Raw genomic sequence first — 18,370 nt, forward strand, 5'->3', positions numbered from 1 at the left:
GAGACACGACTTCACTTTGGCTTCCTTGCCCCTCCCAGGCCTGGTTCCCTGGCCTGGGAGTCCCACTTTATTTCTGCTCTTTTCCTTCTCAATCAACTTTTTCTAAACAAACCTGCCCTGCCTCTTCTCGCTTGCTTGCCTGAGCATCTGCGAAGTTCCTGCTGCAGCTTCGTGAGACACCAACCCGTGGGGGGGTCTAGCGGCTGGGGCTCAGCGCTGCCCTGCAGCCTGGAATCCGTTCCTGGCTGGGAGACTAGGCCTGACAATTCTGGTATCACTATGATCTCCAAGTCTGCTGATCTTGGGCACAACAGGAACCAAAAGCTATAACCATCTCCGGCCCCGCCTCTGATGAAATGTTTGTAGTTTCTTAAACAACAATCAGCAACCCTACAAAAAAAAGAAATTTTCCCTTGATCTTAAAGTTAAATGTGGAGACTAGGCTAACGAGATAAGTATAGGAGTAATAGGTAAAAAAACCTCTTATGTTAGATTAGGAAAATGCCACCCTTAATTGAGAGCTTGGGGCTATGGAAAAGTCAATGCATCTTCCTTCCCCCAGGTAACTTCCTGCCCTTTGTGTCCCCTAGCCCTTAGTTAATCCTTCACTATGGCAAACATAGAAATGTTGGTTTCAGTCACAAGTTTTTTGCTAGTAATAAAATGACTATTTAAGGTAAATGACTACTCTAAGAACACTTTTGTTTATCAACTGTGCCTTCTTTAAATCAAAAAATAATAAATGTCACGACCTCTACAGGAGGGCAAATAGATCCTTGGCTATTCTTGAGAAAGATGTGATAATTGTTATCTTCCTGCCTTAATGCATATGCTTATGCACTCTCATGTTTAGCTTGAAATGTATAAATAAAGGGCTGCTGAGACCCTCAGGAGGATGATGTCTGCACCCTGATCAAGTGTTTGCATCTCTGTACTCCCCCTCCCCCTCATTTTCCACAATTGCTTTGAGGCCATCCCATCCTTCAGGAACCCCTGACTCCCAGGCTGCTGCAGCTGGCTCACAGCAGGTGGTATTTTCTCAAAGGTTATTTGCAAAGTGAAACTTGAAACAGTAACATTGAATATTTCTTATTCTGTTACATTTCCATAGTCCTCTCTTGCATATTGATGGAGTCCTGTGCTGCTGGAGACCAGCCCCAGCTAGAAGTTTGTGTCAGGGGTCTCAGAGAGGAGAGGACAGCGTCGAAGGACTGAAGGGAAGTGGAGCGAGGTAGAAGTGAGGTAGACACAGACACCTTAGTTCGTGCAAGTATCTCCTGCTGAGGGTCTCAGCGGGTCTTTATTTATACCTTAAGGCCAGTGGTGGGATTACATCAGCATAAGCACTGAAGCAGAGCAAAGGCAATCAATACATATTTTCTCATGATCATGTAAAGACTCCCTTGGCCTTACACCTGTAGGCCATTCTTTGGTAACCTAAGAACAATTAGTTTCCTAGGTACAGCTCATTTACTAGCATGATCAACAGCACAACATTTGGCAACATTTAAACTTTCCCAATTACAAACATGGGTGTAAAGTTCCTATTCTATATTCAATTACTAAAATCAATCTATTTCCTAGCACTCAATTAACTTGGTTAATATATTAATTACTTCAAAGTGGTTTAAAACAATTCATCAGATCTATGTAAGGTCTACTGAAGTCTAACTCTTAACTAGAAATTCCTAACCTCCACACGGCCTGCTAATTATTGACCTCATACACCAGGAAACGTATTGTTGCTGTAAACAGGTACCTCCCATGTTAGGCTATGGTTTCCAAACTCAGCTAGTTCAGGGCAGCTTGTTTTCCATAGTTCTTAGGGTCAAAACATTTCTTTCCTAACTGTGCCTATAACAATTTTTTACTTCTTTTGTGATAGTTCATGTGTACGAACAGTAAGCCAGTTGTCACCTGGGTCCGAATTAGGTTTTCACATGCCAGTTAATAACTAACTTACTTCAGCATTAACTAAGAACAAAGAGGAGAGCATTAGCAGGCATTGCCATGGAGACTCCCTAGTTCAGATCTTCTTTGGGAAGTGCAAGAACTTCCTTCTTCTGGGAAGTACAACTTTCTCTCTTCGGGGGAGCACAGGAACTCCCCACTTCTTGGGAGTCTCCCCCAATGCCCGGACCTTGTCAAGAGACAGCATGGGAGGCGCAGCCTGCTGCACTGTGCTAATGTGTAATATGCTAATGTGTGATTTTTTTTTTTTAAGATTTATTTATTTATTTAAACAAGCACTGGGTACAGTCAGAAGCGCGGGAGGGTGAGAGAATTCACCAGAGCCAGAGAGGGGAGCAGAACAGGCAGACTGATGAAATACACTGCTGAGGGGAACAGCGGATGGCAGGAGAGGTCTGCGCACCATGTGGGACCCTCGCCAGCGGCCAGGGATCGAACTGGCACTGCAGAGGCTGCGGGCAGCTTCACAGCCCAGTGCTCAACCCCTGTGCCACCGGGGAGGCCCATAATGTGTGATTTTTTTAAGTAATATATTGTTTCCCTAAGTTATAAAGACCTTCATGTTCATTACGGTGGAATCAAATTATTAAAAAAATTGATTTTATTTTTCACCACAAATCCCAAAAGTAAAAGTAGTACTGGAAATCGTCAAGTTTAGTGACAGGACACGATTTTCTACAATTCTGGTCTTGTCTGAGCACTTTTATTTTGTCAAGGTGAGGTTACTGTCAGTTATCAATTGTCAGTTGAATGTCAGTTTCTTAAAGGAGCACACATTCATTTTCAGGGCAATATCTGTCAATTAACCAAATCCAAATAGCCATAGTTTTTGTCATTCATCCCTTCATGTCAAGATGGTGTTGCCTACAAAAAAAGAAAAACAGTCTAATGCTGCACCTCCCCCTGCAGTGACCTTTAGGGCTAATGGCTTTCGCCAAGGTCCCTAGGTCTGGCTGGGCAAGGAACCAGCGCGCAGGGGGAGAACAGCAAAACTCCCTAAAGCAGGGGAGTACAGCAAAGTTCCCTGAAGACATGGATAAGACAGAAGCTTATCAAAGGATTACAACCACCAGAAGCTAAAACCTTATCCTGTCTTTCTAGAACTACAAACTTTATCCCTTTATTGTCCTTCTAAAACTTCCTTTTTTCTTATATAAAGGTCATTTGTTGTTAATTAAAAAATCATATGAAATCCTTAACACAAGGCTGACTCAAATGAAACGTTACTAAACCCTGTAATAATTAAAAAAATAGTTTAAGTGAAAAAAGTAGCTAGTAAAACAAAAAATGCGATCATATAGTTTAAAAACAAAATTAATGGATTATCTACTTAAGAATGAGGCTAGGTCCAGATGTAAACCACTCAGCGATAAGCTAAATCCATTCACTGCTCCTGTATATATACTGGCGACTAACTTAAATAAAATCGCACTCAGATTTACACTCTCTCTTGAAGTGTATCTGTTTGTCATTTCTTCAACCGAATCCCTGACCACCCTGCACGTTTCTCTCAACCCTGAGACGGCCTCATCGTCTACTGCTGTGCTGGTCCGCGGCAGTCTAATTCATCTCATGCAAATATTTTCCTTGTCACATAGTAGCAGGGAACACAGCAGAAGTACTCTGTGTGTACTTGCGTGTCATCACATCAGATACTGTACAATTGAATTTGATGATAAAATAATGAAGCTAATTTTCAATGCTTCAACAAGACATTTTGAAATGAAACTGGCTTGGAGTTGTGGTTCTGAGGTAAGTAGTGGTGAAGAATAACTACTATTGCAGTTAGTAATACAAGCTGCATTTTTACTAAGTTTTATCTCAGCAAATGTCAAAATAGTGAAAAAGCCAAAGATGTCTAAGTGATGTTTTGAAAACAGTTTTGACCTCATGGATCCTGTGACAGGCTCTGGGTGACTTCAAGGGCTCCACAGACCACACTTTGACAAATGCTTTTCTCAGTGAACCAGGGAGCATCTCCCAAGTGTTCTCTGCCTTAGTCTCCCCTTCACTTCCCAGAATCCCCCTCCCTAGATGGCTCCTGCCTCTGTTACGGAGCAACCCCGATTTAAAACGTGTTGCCTGGCTGTAGGTTCTCACCCATGCGCTTAAAAGGGACTTATTAATACTCCACTACAGGCACATACAAAAGGTTAATATACAAGAGAAAAGGAATTAAGGAAATGTAGAACTCAGGGAGAAAATAGGGAAATAAAGTCTTTAATGCGTCCTACCTGATCTGCCGACCTGGAAACCCAAAGGCACTCTCAGAACTGGCTGAACGCTGCGAGCTGGCGGAGAGCCAAAATGGGGGATCCCTCCAAAGCCCCCGTGTCTGGCTTTATACCAAACCTGGCTGCTTAACCCTACCTTCAGGTCCCAGCAACCTGGCTGCTTAACCCCCACCCTTCCCTTTGGTGGTGATGGGATTTGTAGTTCCCAGTGTCTTGATGGCTTCGGTCAGGAGTGGGGGTGGAGTCCACAAAGCCTGTATGGAATTAGCTTTAGGACATCCTTTTTTCCCTAACACCTCCCCAAGCTGACTCCCCTGAAGACACAATGAAGAGCAGAAAGAGGGCCATGGAGATGTGGAGCTTGCACTGTCATGAGAGAAGGACACTGAGTAAAGGTGACAAAGACACGTGTAAACCCTACCAGAGCCCCGTGCTGGGAGGAGGGAGAGTGTTTATTGTGAAAGTAGAGAAGTAGGAGTGCTATCAGGTCCCTTTCTATTATTTTAAATAATGTTAAAAGGTGTAAAAAATATATTTAAAAAAGGGCCTCCCTGGTGGCATAAGATTAAAGTTTCAGCGCTATCACTGCACAGGACAGAGTTTGATCCTCGGCCAGGGTGCTACCCACATGGCACAACAGACCTCTCCTGACTCACCAGCTGCTCCCCTCAGCAGTGTATTTCAGTAGATCTGCCAGTTCTGCTCCCAACACTGTCTCTGTTGAATCTTCTCACAACCATCCCCCACCTCTGGCCTGTATGCCAGTTCTTCTATGCATAAACAAACAAACAAACAAATAAATAAATAAAATGTATATCTTTAAAAATATACATTAAAAATAAATTTAGCATAAAGATAAAAGTGTTTATTTAATATTTTATCTTAGAATGAGAGAGACCTCTTGGAACTTATAAATTTGTTCATAGAAATGAATAACTCAGCATATGAACTGGAATATTGAAGTCTCATGCCCACTAGTTATACAAATGGAAAAGAAATATCAGAGAGAAGACCTACAAGAATATGAGTCTTTCGATCAAGAGATTCCAAATAGTTAATAATACAAGTGTCTAAAAAATGGAAAGTGGAAATGATTTAAAAAAATCAAGAATGCGGGGCCCCCTCCCACGGAAGAACTCAAGTGATACCAATCTGGTCCTTGATGTTCAGCACGGTCAAGGCGCCGAGCACGTGGAGGGGGACACGCTGCACCTGCTCCCCAAGAAGATTGCTGCTGATGACGCACCAGATTCTAAGAAGATTGATGGCCATAAACACAATGTACCTGCTGTTCCTGCCATAGCAACAAATTCCTCCTGTGTTTCTGCATACCCTTTTGTTGACCTCTGTTACTATGAATGTTTTTTCTTTCCTGTATTGCTTTAATTTTCCTAGTCACAATACAATGGTGTTATGAGTCAAATGTAACTGTTTAATACATAACCACAAAAATTCAGCAACATAAGATCCAGTTAACAAAGGAGTAAACAATTATATATGAAAAATAATATAGTAACTTCCTCCAACAGTCAAAACATTTCTCAGTATAAGTCATAAATAAAAAACACCCCTTGGCAACCACCTCAAGGTGGTCTTGCATAAAAATCCAAGCTTGCAAGCTTCTAATAAAACCCAATCATTATAAATAAAATATTAACCTGAATAAATAGTCAATAAAGGCGGCTAGTTTCAAAACAGTACTTATAATTATAGGTTTAAATATAGGTTTAAATTAAAAACAAGTTAAACAAGTATAGGTAGGTAAAAAATTACACTGTAACCATGACAATATGCAATCTGTGACCAATCATTAGTTAAAATATAACTTGTTGTAATCCTAAGCATATTTTATAATTATATCATGTCATGTCAATCATTTTTTGTGATGTAATGCTTTTAGAAATGTATAAAAATGTATGTTGATTTTGAGCACATTACAGTCAGATGTTCACTCCTGAAGTGTGTCTGTCTGTCATTTTTACCGAATCCTTGACCACCCTGCTTAGTCTCTCATCCCTGGGTCAGTCTTGCTAATCTACCTCTGTGCCGGTCGGCGACACAAGAAAATCCCTGAGCATTCACAGATAAAATGTGTACGCTGAGTGTCCTACCCGGGTTCCTACAGAGGATGAGCAGCCCCACACCATGACCTGCCCCAGGAACTTTCAGAAAGAAAATGGAGAAGGACAGACCTTGGAGCCCTCGAGAGACAACTCAGGCCTGGAGGCCAGAAGACCCTGGAGGCAGGCCTGCCCAGTCCTCAGGGGAATGTGATAGGGGGGAAAGGATGTCCCGAGCAAACTCCATACAGGCTTTGTGAACTCCACCCCCACGACACTGGGATCTACAAAATCCCATGATCACCAAAGGGAAGGTTGCGAGGACCTGAGGGTGGAATTAAGCAACTAGGCTCTTGGTTTGGGTATTTAACTGTCTGTGTGTGGGGGTGTCTCTGGCTAGGCCAGGAGGCATGCTACTGCTAGGTTTTCGCCAGCTCAGTGGGTCATTGGGATTCCAGGTCAGCGGAACATGCAGGACGCATTTACGAACTTATCTCCCACTTTTTCTCCCTGAGTTATTCATTTCCCATTCCCCCTTCCCTTGTAAATAAACCTTTTATCCACCTTTTGTGTATGTCTGCCGTTTAGCATTAATGAGTCCCATTTAAGCACGTGGGTGAGGACCCACAGTCAGGCAACTCCATTTTTATTTATTTATTTATTTATTTGTTTGTTTGTTTTATACAAAAAAGAACCGGGGTACAGGCTAGATGTGCGGGAGGGTGAGAGTATTCACCAGAGACAGTGGGGAACAGAACAGACAGACTGATGAAATACACTGCTGAGGGAGGCAGCGGGTGAGACAGGAGAAGTCTGTCATGCCATGTGGGACCCTCACCGGTCAGCCGGGATCGAACTGGCGCTGCAGAGGCTGCGGACAGCTTCACAGCACTGCACTCAACCGCTTGCACCACCAGGGGAGGCCCCAGGCAACCCCATTTTATATCGGGGTTTGCCCTGTAACAAATCCAGCCCAGACTCCGTGTCAGGCCCAGGTGAGCGGAGGCACTGGGGGCACAGAAATTCATTTCAGCTGTTCATGGTCTCAGGGGTTACTTTCCACGTCCTTCCTCTAGTGGGCAAAGGACACTAGTGGGCAAAGGGGGGAACGAAGATGATGGACACAGAGAACAGGACACAGGAAAATCAACAACAGGGGACAGGAGAGAGGCCAAGTGTGAGGTGAGGAATCCAGACTTCAGCCGTGCCCGGTGAGCAGGACCCAGGCCTGGGAGGCAGGACTGAGACTGGGGAATAGGGGTCTGCCCAGGATGAAGCAGGCAAAATAGCTGGTGGGTGTGAGATGTCCCTAGAGATTCTGACCCTGGGGTGGTCTTGGGGGTGATTAGGAATGAGCACAACAGGAACTAAGCTAGTGAGGGAACAAGATAATTATAACTCCATAGAAGAAAAGTTTCCTGGTCTACTCACTGCTCAGCTGTGACTGGCTTTCACAAGGTCATAGCAATGCAAACCCTGGATCCTGGTGTGTATCTCAACAACCTGCCATAGAGGTCTCAGGGCACAAATGCCTGTACTGTAGATTCTGAGGGGTCACCTCCCAGGCCCCTTGCAACTCAGAGCCAGTTCTGAAGGCCTGGGCAGTGTGGGCAGGGTCCTTCTCCAAGGTCCTGGCAGAAGATTTCAATGTGAAGTAGGACAAGGGGCCTCAGGAAGGCTGTGTGGAAGATAGTGACTGGTGACCCTGGGGAGGAAGCCACAGCTGTCATCCAAAAGAGGAAACACAAAGAGGAAGCAAGTCACCCGGTGCTTCAGAACAGGTCCCACATGCTCCGTGGTGCCCCAACCCTGAAACAAGAGGCATCTCTTCTGAAATAACACATGATTCTGGCTTAGGACATTAAAAATGTTGAACAAGACACATCTCAGCTGATGCCGGTGTTGGCAGAGATGGACCAGGCCATCCCTAGCAGTGTCTACTCAGATGTTGCCATTCACTCTCTTGTTGGCCACCTTGTTCCAGGTGTTCCCAAATATCCAAACGCATGGCTAGCCACAAATTCTCACCTTTGATTCCTCCAGTCTGTGATATTTTTTTACTTCTGTTTCTCTGAGCTTGTGCGGATTGGGGAATTCATCAGTCATAGGTGTAGACTCACAGATTATACCAGGATCAGTCTGTCACTCAAGGGTAGAGCTCCCTCTAAGTTCTTTCTGTTTTTCCATCAATTTCTCTTGAGTGTCCCACACCTGTGCAATTTAGTGGTCAGCCAGGGATTTGACAGTCTGTATTCAGATTTGGGATCTCAACCCCCCACCCCTCTTGTTAAAATACATATTAATTAAACTTCCTTGGACATGCTGTATTTTCAGGATATCCTTAAGATCCATATAGAGAAAGCCATAACTTCCATATGAAGATAGGTTATTATAGATCAACCTATGCATTACATAGTATTGTGGGGCAGATAATGAAATTTAAGAACATTCTACAAATGCCCTGTCCAATATGGTAGCTACAAGCAGCATATATGAAGTATAATATAAAATTGAGTATCTCAGGTTATGAGCCATATTTCAAGTGTTCAGTAGCCCGGTCTTACAGGTACCATATTGTTCAGTGCGTATGGAGAACAATCCCTTCTCCTAGAACATTCTGTTGCACAGCACAGCTCTTCATGCTTTGGGGATATCAAGTCAAATGCATTAGACACACACACATGTAAAGTGAAAGGGTCAATATTATCTCTCTTAAGTAATAGGTAATAGGTCAGGTCACTATCTGGATAGACATACATACTAAGCTGGTATAAAACAAAACCAAAAGAGGTTCTAGTGCCTCCAGACACAAAATGTTCCCAGTTGCAAAGGGAAACATCTGCCCCATCTCCCCTCTCAGACAGAGGACATGTTCATCCTCTCTGTGGATTGAGTTTTCTTCCAGGAGAGTCCAGGAACAAAGCTCAAACATAAGCTTTGGGAGCCTGATGCCCAAATCAGGGAAAGGGATTCTGGAAATGAAGAGGAGGCAAAGGTAGAGAACACTTGGGAGACTCTCCATGGTTCAGTGAGAACTGCACTTTTTAAAGTACAGTCTGTGGAACACTTGATGTCACCCAGAACCTTCCACAGGACCCATGAGATCCAAACCATTTTCATAACATCACTTAGATAACACTGGCCTTTTCATGCTTTCGACATTTCCTCTGAGGTAAAACTTAGTAAGAGTGGAGACTGCAGTACCAACTGCAGTAGTAGTTCTTCACCACTTACTTGTGGGAAAAAAAAAATCCAAACCAGTTTCACTTCAAAATGTCCTGGTTAAATCATGAAAGTATCTTTTTTATTTTATCATCTTGAAATCCACATTTTTTAAAGGTCTGAAATGATGACAAGGAAGTTCACATAAGGCCGGTGTGCTCCAGGCCAAAGGGCCATGTCCTGGGGGAAATGTATGAAGTGAATTAGCTTTCTCTTTTAGGAATCCCATTTTTAATTAAAGGGTGAATGGCTACTACTATGGGTACTTAGACTAGTTGAATTGCAGACACTTGCCTGAAAATGAATGTGAGTCTGTCCCTTAAGAAAATCTAATGAATATTGACCCTGACAGCACTTGTTGTCTTGATAAAATGTAAACTCCACATAAAATGTAAAAACGAGAATTATGGAAAATTGAGTCCCATCACTATAAACTTGACAACTTCCAGTATGGACTAATTTTTCTTTTGGGATCTGTGGCAAAAAATAAAGCAGATAATTTTTTTGATAATTTCATTCCAGTGTAATGAACACTGAAGACCTATATACAACCCAGTGAAACTGCATTACTTTAAAAAATAATATCATATACTAGTACAAAATATACAAGAGAGGCTTATATAATTAATGTAACAGAATAGGTATTGTTTCAGGTTTCACTTTGCAAATAACCTTTGAGAAACTACTACTTACGTAGTTATAATTTAGCATCAAAGTTGAATTTTCACAATTACCTGACAAGGTTATTCAAACACTACAGCTCATACTATCATGAGGCTGTATATTTTCTTCATGGACTCCAATAGAAACAACAGATTACATGTAGAAGAAAATATGAAAATTCAAAGATTTTCTAATGAGCAGACAAGAAAAACACAAAAATTTAAATTTTTCTCCTTATCCTGATTATTTTCAGATAATTTTCTTAAAAATAACTGCAATGGATTATTAATATTATTCTAAAAGTGAAATAGTAACACTTTCAAAATGGTTTCATTCCTTGTTTAGTGAATATTGATTGCTATAACCCACATGAACAAAATTATATTTAGGGTCCTCACTAAGACTGCACAGAGACCCTGAAAGGAAGATGTTTGAGAATCGCACAGACTGTTCCCAGGCCTGGACTCGGGGAGACTGTGTGACAAACACTTGATGCAGGAGAGGAAGGGGCAAAGCAATGACCACCCCCGTGTCTGGGTGCTGTTCTCAGGGTCTCAGTCCCCAGGGCATGTCTGGGGCCAGGAAGGTGACTGTTGGGGATTCCCCACCTCCTTTCAGTATCACTTGCTATCACCACCTGTGCCAGGTCCTCCTGCCTGGATACTGGTGACTCTCCCAGTTCTCACTCCCTATTGCCTGGAGGGTTTCCAGAGCAGCCAATCAGCATCCCAATGGCTCCTATCAACCTTCCTGCCCTCAGTCTCCCCAGACCCTGGGATGTGCTGGTCACGAAGCCCACAATCCTCCTGCTGCTGCTCTGGGGGATAGGGGAAGGGAAGAGAGGGATGGGAGAGGGAGAAGGGAGAGGGAGGGGTGGGGTGGGGCTGGCCTTGACCAACATCTGCACAGGCGAGTGTAGGGTCAGGCAGGAAACAACCACAGTGGAGTGGGAGAAAGAGCTAGGGAACCCTTGGGAGAGTCACAGGACCCCAGGAAATACACTTCTCTGTGGAGTCAGTCCAGTTGTTCCTCCTCTGCCCTGCCTTAGTCCCTTTCTCAGCAGCCCCCTCACCCGCAAGCCTGCCCTCAGTCCTCTTTCCCAGGAGCCCTTCTAGAGACCTTCAGATGGTCAGGATGAGGCTGTGGGTCAGGGTCCCACCTTCCCTTCCCTTCCAGTGCCCTCTCCTCAGCCCTCCATCCTCACTGTGGGCAGCACTGCTGGCCTGGTTCTTCTTAGAGCTGTGCTCACAGGCGGTGTGATGTGGAGGAAGAAGCTCTGGTTAGGAAGGTTGTGGGTGGGAAGATCGTGTCCACTGGTGGCTTTCAAGTCCCAGGTAGAACTTACCCTGCTTGGTAAATGCACTGTGTTGCCCAGTCTGGAGCTGATTGCTAACACTCTTTTGTAAAACACTTATGAAAATGAATCACAAATTGTTCTCTTTGATAATTCTGGTGATGGGGTCCTGATTCCCAGCAAATGGCAGAAGGGAAGGTCCCTGCTGAGGTCAGATTCCAACGAGGAGGTGGTAGGTCCAGTACCCCCTGATCTCCTTTCTTCATATCCTGGTCCTGCCCTGGATGCTCACAGTTTCAAAACTTCCCTATGGTCCAGACTAGGGGATTCCTTTAGGACTTCATGGGCTGACTCCTCCCTGACCCTCCACACATAATGTTTCTTCCCACAGGGGAACAAGGAGGAAACTACGCTCAGGCTGCAGGTAAATGTGGGTCAGGGCTTTGGTCCCTGAGACCCTGAGGACCATGCAGATAGAGCCCACCTCATCAGTCCCTCCTGTGGTCTCATCTCTCATGGCTCTGACCAGGTTCTGTTTTGTTCTCCCCCAGGCGGCAACAGTGCCCAGGGCCCTGTTGTGTCTCTCAGCTCCTAAAGGTGAGACCCTGGAGGCCTGCAGTGGGAGGGCCTGGGGCAGAGAGGATGAGACCAGGTTATGGGGAAATTGTGAGGAGGACATTTGAGGATGTGGTGGACTATGGAGAATGTAGACACTTAGTGATCCACCAGAACTTGTTCCTGACCAATTTCCTTCACAGTGTGAGATAGTGTCCTTGTGGGGACTTAGTGATGCAGGGTTTCTTCTGATCCCCATTTTGTGGCTTCAAGATTCCCTGGTTTAAACCACCATGAGATTCCACCTCACACCTGTGAGAATGGCCCATAACAAAAAGACCAGAAAAACAAATGCTTGAAAATGTGGAGAAAAAGGGGGCAGCCCTGCTGAGGTGGGGATGCATGCTGGTCCAGCCCCCATGGAAAGGCTATGGATGGTTCTCAAAAGATCAAAAATGGATCTACCATATGACCCAGCAATTCTGCTCCTTGGCAACTACTTGAAGACTATAAAACACCAATATGAAGGGAAACCCACACATCCATCATCACTGTAGCACTGTATTCAGTAGTCGAGTGATGGAAACAACTTAAATTCCCAAAAACAGAGGAGAAGATCAAGAAAATGTGGTCTGTATACACAGTGGAATACTTACTACTCAGTGTCAAGAAAAGTAAACTCATGCCATTTGTGCAACATGGATGGAGCTGGAAGGGATTATGCTCAGCAAATAGTTGGAAGGAGAAAGACAAATTCCAACGGTGTCACTGTGTGGAACATAGAGAAACAAAACAAATCTAACCCTTGAAATCTGACTATAAATCTGCACTACCAGGGGGCAGCGGGGGTGGTGAGAAAAGTGGGGGGGGCACAGTGGACTATGGTGGGGACCACGGGTGCTTTGGTGGTGGGTGCTGAATTAAGAACACCTGATCAGGCTGATCCTACACATCTGAAATACAGTGATATAAATCAACAATATGTCAATAAAATACATATTTACATTTAAATATCCCTGGTTTTCTTCCTGCAAAGGGCATCTTCATGTGTTGTGCTCCTATTAGCATAACGTGAGGAGGTGAGGAGACTGGCCCAGCCCTGCCCACCAGGACCCTCCCACACTGACCTGTGTTGTCCCCAAAAGGCCCCGGATGACCCTGCACACAGGAGTACATGACAGTAGAGATTAATCTCCAGACTCAAAGTTTTGGCTTCCTTTCAGAACATCTTCTGGATTATTCTTTCCATATTTCCTCAATCTTTTTTCAAGAATGCAATCCTGTGGTATTAGTAGAGAAAAGTATCAGATAATTCCTCCTCTTAGATCAGTTCTTGTTGGGTTTCTGTCTTCTCCGCAGCTGCTCCCTCTCCTTGCCCTATGGCCTAGTTTTCCCAGTGCTTCTGTGAATTTATGATTGATAAAGTAGAGTTTAAGATACATTTTCTGTTATTTTAAAATTGGTCCCATAAACTTAGGATCCTCTTTACTAAGGAGAGAAATACACCTGTGTGCTGTGGTATGCAGGAAGGCTGGTGGCGAGGGTGTAGCACTTCGGAGAGGAGCACAGCGGACACTGATGTCAAGTGAGTGGAGGTGTGTTCAGCATGTGGTCTGAGACCACACTAGTAAAGACACTGTCTCTAGAACTCGGGGGTGCTCTACACTGATCATTCATGAACTGATTGTTGCATGCAGATATGTGACAGGCTGTTTTTGCATCTTAACAGGCTCAACTTACTGACCTGTATAGCGTGTGTCCTAGTGGCATGAGGAGACTGTAGACTGTGTGATATTAAATAAGAGAAACATTCAATTAAAGTGAGTTAGACTTGTAGGACGGTGCCGCAGAGTCAGTGTGTGGGAACAGGAAGACAGTATCTTTCTAGTGTGGTCAGTGTGGGCCTCACTCAGAAAGACACCTTTGGGGAAATATTTGAATAACGTGAATTACCCACAAGGGTGTCCAGGGAAGTTTTGTGCGGCAGAGCAACCCCCTCTGCAGTTGCATGAGGGCAGGCCTGTGTCGTGTGTCTGAGATTAGCGAGGAGGCTGCTGGCTGGAGCAGAGAGTGAGCCTGATGGGATCTCTGTGCCCCTACATCATGCAGACCTCAAGGACACTAGAAGGATTTGGACTTTTCTGCGTATGATGTGAAGTCACAAGACCTTTCTGAACAGAGTGTGTGACTCCTCTTAGAAGCATCAGTCTGGCTCCTGTGCAGAATCAAGACGTGAAGGTGTAAAGTCAGAAGATTATGTAAGAGCCGTGACAGGTGCTCCAGGTCCTAATCACCATCCACTTCCAGCCAAGTCCCCCCTGCCCAGATCCTGGCCGTGCAGGGCGTCCTCACATAAGGCACCTGGGTCCCTGTGAAGGGCCTATGAGCACCCTGAACCCCCCAAAAAGCCTGAGCACATGATGCTGTGCTAGGGAAGGGACTTCTCTTCTCACAGACCCAAGAAGAGATGAAAATCGTGAGCTCAGGGAAAGGACTAGGCCAGGGCCCGGCCAGGCTAAGGAAGCCGCCAGATGCATGTGAGCCAGCCAGTCTGAGTCTCAGCTGTCACCAGAGAGTTAGAATTTGGGCTCTCGGCAGAGGCAGCTCAGTGCTGTTTTTATGCTCTTCTTTCAAGTTGTAATTCAGGTTCCTTTCCACAAATGCCCTAGGAGCCCTCAGGTCAAGAACACCCTGTGCTGGGTCCCGTGCTGCCTGCATGCATGCTTGGGGCTCACTCCCCACATTCATCCCCAGGAGGGAAGACGTGATAGGGCAGGTCTCCCTCCCCCGTGATGTGAGTCCTCTGCTCACTAGAGGAGGCAGCAGAGGCTCCTGAGGAGACACTCGGGGACTCTCCTTGGGCCGGGCTGAGGAAAGGGCCTGCATGGACACCACTGCCTTTCCTCTGACACGTTCCTCACAGTTCCATAAGATATAGAAGAAAATAATCCAAATCTAAATTCCAGATTTTCCAAAAACCAAAAACACGTGCTCCCAAAACCTTGTGCTTTGGACTGTGCTTTCGACTCTCAGCAGTCGGGGGTACACGGAGATCCCCTGGGAATGATCTCAGGAAGGCAAATTCCTGGATGAGATCTTCCAAACAAGTGACCCAAGTTCCCCAGGTGCCTCAGTGACTGTGTTGTCTGTGGAGACACAGTTTCATCCTGCCCTTGGTCCTCACCTTTGAGGACGATCCCCAGACAGACCTCAGCGTCAGAAAGCCCCAGTGACATAAGAGCCGGCGGTGTGAGGATGTGAAGCACTTTCATAGGTTGGAGGGTCACTCTGACAAAGACACACGGGATGTGTTTCAACAGGGTCCTGAGAGCATGTCCACACAGTAAGCCAGGCCCGTGAGCCTTTGGATGCAAAAACCGTGAAAAGTCCTGGGGTTTCACTTCTATTGTCTGAGGCACGTTTGGGAACATTGTTGCCACCACAAATGATTGTTGTCCTTTAAGCCTGTGGTTTCAATAAGATGAAGGGAGCAAAGGTGAATTTATCTCACTCTTTTTCTCCCTGAGTTATTCATTTCTTCATTTTCCCTTTCTTTTGTAAATAAACCCTTTTATTAACCTTTTGTGTGCACCGGAAGTTGAGCATTAATAAGTCTCTTTTAAGCCTGCGTGTGAGGACCCACAGTCAGGCAACCTGTTTTATTTCGGGTTGCTCTGTAACAGTCCTGCTTTATGATTCATACTTAGTCCTCCTCCAGGCAGATGTGCCCATTTTCCCAGCTCTGATCATGGAATTAACCTCCCCTGTCCAAAGTCCTACTCTCTCAAATTTTACTGTCTTTGTTGAGTCCTCCTACATTGTCTGGCCTCATCTCTAGAGTATGTTTGGTTAACACCTCTTAGACTATACTGTCCTTATCTCAGAAGCCTCTTTACCTTCCAGGAATCCCTGCCTGCACTGTTCCTAAAGCTGCCTAATTAACCCTAAGGTGCAACTTCACTTTTACATTGTCAAGCCATCCAGAGCACATGAATTCCCTTATATGGGTATTATTTTAACATTACATAACAAGTTATTAACAGAAAACACATGTCAGAAACCCTATAGCCTTAAACTTCACATCAATCATAAACTTTTTTATATTTTTGAAGACATAAAAAGAAAAATCATTTCAAGTAACTGCTCCAACTACATTCATGTTTGTAAAGAGGTGGGGCAATCAGCTGCCAGCATCCTGTTTTCCAGGTTTAAGCTAAAATGACTCTCTTTAGTGTTTCAGGTTTTTATTTGGCATGCTTGGGGGCAACTTGCCTTTGGGCCTAAGCAGAGGACAATATTAAATACATTCATGACCCTCTCTGAGAATGTGCTGTAAATGGGTGTCTTGCTGTTTAAGGCCATGGGTAGAAACAACAAACCCCTTGAACCAAGAGGTTCACACAGTTTCACAGTTAGTTTGACTTGATCTGAGATCAAAGTCTGGTTTTAATTTCCTGCAGCTCCTAGTAAAGAAACAGGTTTACTTTACTCATCAGAGCTTGAGGAGATGCTCCCTGCTTTCCTGAGCCTCCCTGTGCAGGACCCCACAGCTCTTCATAGTGGCCAGGGTGGTCTCTGTCCACATCTCCACTCTCTCCTTCCTGCTCCCTCCTGGGAAGCCCTTCTCCTCTGGGCTCAGGTGCAGGCCCTGCCAGTGGGAGGTTGACAATGATGGGTCATCCCCAAACTTGAGCCCTCATTTCAGTCAACACTTTGCTGTTTCTCATTGTTAACAACAGCTGACAATGGTCTGGTCTGAAAATGTTTTCCTTCTCTGGCTCCTGAGGTGTAGTATCAGTTTTTTTCAAATGATGGGACATTTTTGTCAAAATTAAATCATAAGATGTTCTAAAAAAAATGCACTGTGCACTGAGCTAGTCAAAATAATAATGCTATTATATTGAGAGGGTGAGGTTATATGAAAGAGGAGTCAGTTCACTAACAACAAGGCATAAAACTCAACAAAGAGTCCTAGTAGATGATATTTGGAAGCACAGAAACAAGTAGAGAATCAGCTAAAAGAAGTAAAACAGGATGTCTCTGAGATAGAAGAAATGGAAGCCTGAGGAACTCTGTCTTGACAACAGCTTTGTTCAAGCTTTTGAAATTATATACATATATCTATTTAAAAAAAATAGGACAATTATAACAATATACAGTATAAAAGGTATGTGAATGTGATTGCCTCCCAATATCTCATTATACATTAAAGTTTTGGACCCAGTTGATTGCAGAAACTGACACCTTGGAAAGTAAAACCATAGATAAAGGGGGGACACTGTGCAAAGGGCACTGACCTGATGTGAAGTAATGCGACACCCATTCACTGCTGGGAGAAATGCAAAATAGCACAGTCACTATGGAGGATATTTGGCAGTTTCTCATAAAGCTAAACACAGATTTATCCTAAAACCTGGTAACCATTCTTTTGGGTATTTACCCAACTCATTGGAGAACATGTTTACACAAAATCTGCACACAAATGCTTATAGCACAACAGCCCTTAAGTGTGGGCTGCACATGGTGATCTTTCCAAAGACTGCCCTGTGGGCAGGGATATAGAAAAGAAACAACTTCACAGGGAGGAAGTGGAGACTCGAGCTCAGCCAGGTGGGGAAGGTGACATTATCCAGGTGAGGATCAGGAGCAGATTACTAACCCAACTATCAATATGTTCTTGAGAGTGACGCCCCATCTCTGTGGTCTTCCAAACCCATCACCCCAGTTAGCCAAAATCAATTTCAGGGGCCTTCTACAATCCGCCTGAGCAGGACTCCCCTAAATGTCCAGGTCAGCAAAACCCAGGAGAGTTTGAGACTCACTGTAGAGTAAATGAGTTAGAGGTCAGGCTTTTTTCCACCCTCCCACTGTTAGGGAGGAGGCCCAGCCCGAAGCGTTCCCGTGCCCATGTTCATGGACACCTGGGCAGGGGAGCAGGGACGCCTGTGGAAGTGTGGGCAGCTGTGCTGAGAGGCCAGGGATAAAGGGCAGAGTCACGCTGAGGCAAGACGACAGCTATGAGCGACCCTCTGGGGCAAGACAGCATGAGACAGCCTCCAGAGACAGGACACAGAAAAACACTGGGAGAGAAGCTGGCCTGTGCCCTGATTCAGTATAAAGTTCTGTGGACATCTACCAAAGGCTGCAAAATTTTCTTTTCATCTGTGAGAACCAACAATGAACCTGCCCGGCCTGGGCTAGTTGCAAAACACTGATTCAGCCTAGCAGCCTTAGGAAACATGTTGGGTTTTTACTTACTGTGGTATCAGGATGGGGTCCTGGGACAGAAAGAAGAAAAACTAATGACACACAAATGAAGCATGGAGTTTATGAATAACATATCAATATTGCCTCACAAGCTGTGCAGTAAG

The sequence above is a fragment of the Talpa occidentalis genome, unplaced genomic scaffold, assembly GCF_014898055.3.
Source record: "Talpa occidentalis isolate TD23 unplaced genomic scaffold, MPIMG_talOcc4v2.1 talOcc4.2, whole genome shotgun sequence".
NCBI classification, from domain to species: domain Eukaryota; kingdom Metazoa; phylum Chordata; class Mammalia; order Eulipotyphla; family Talpidae; genus Talpa; species Talpa occidentalis.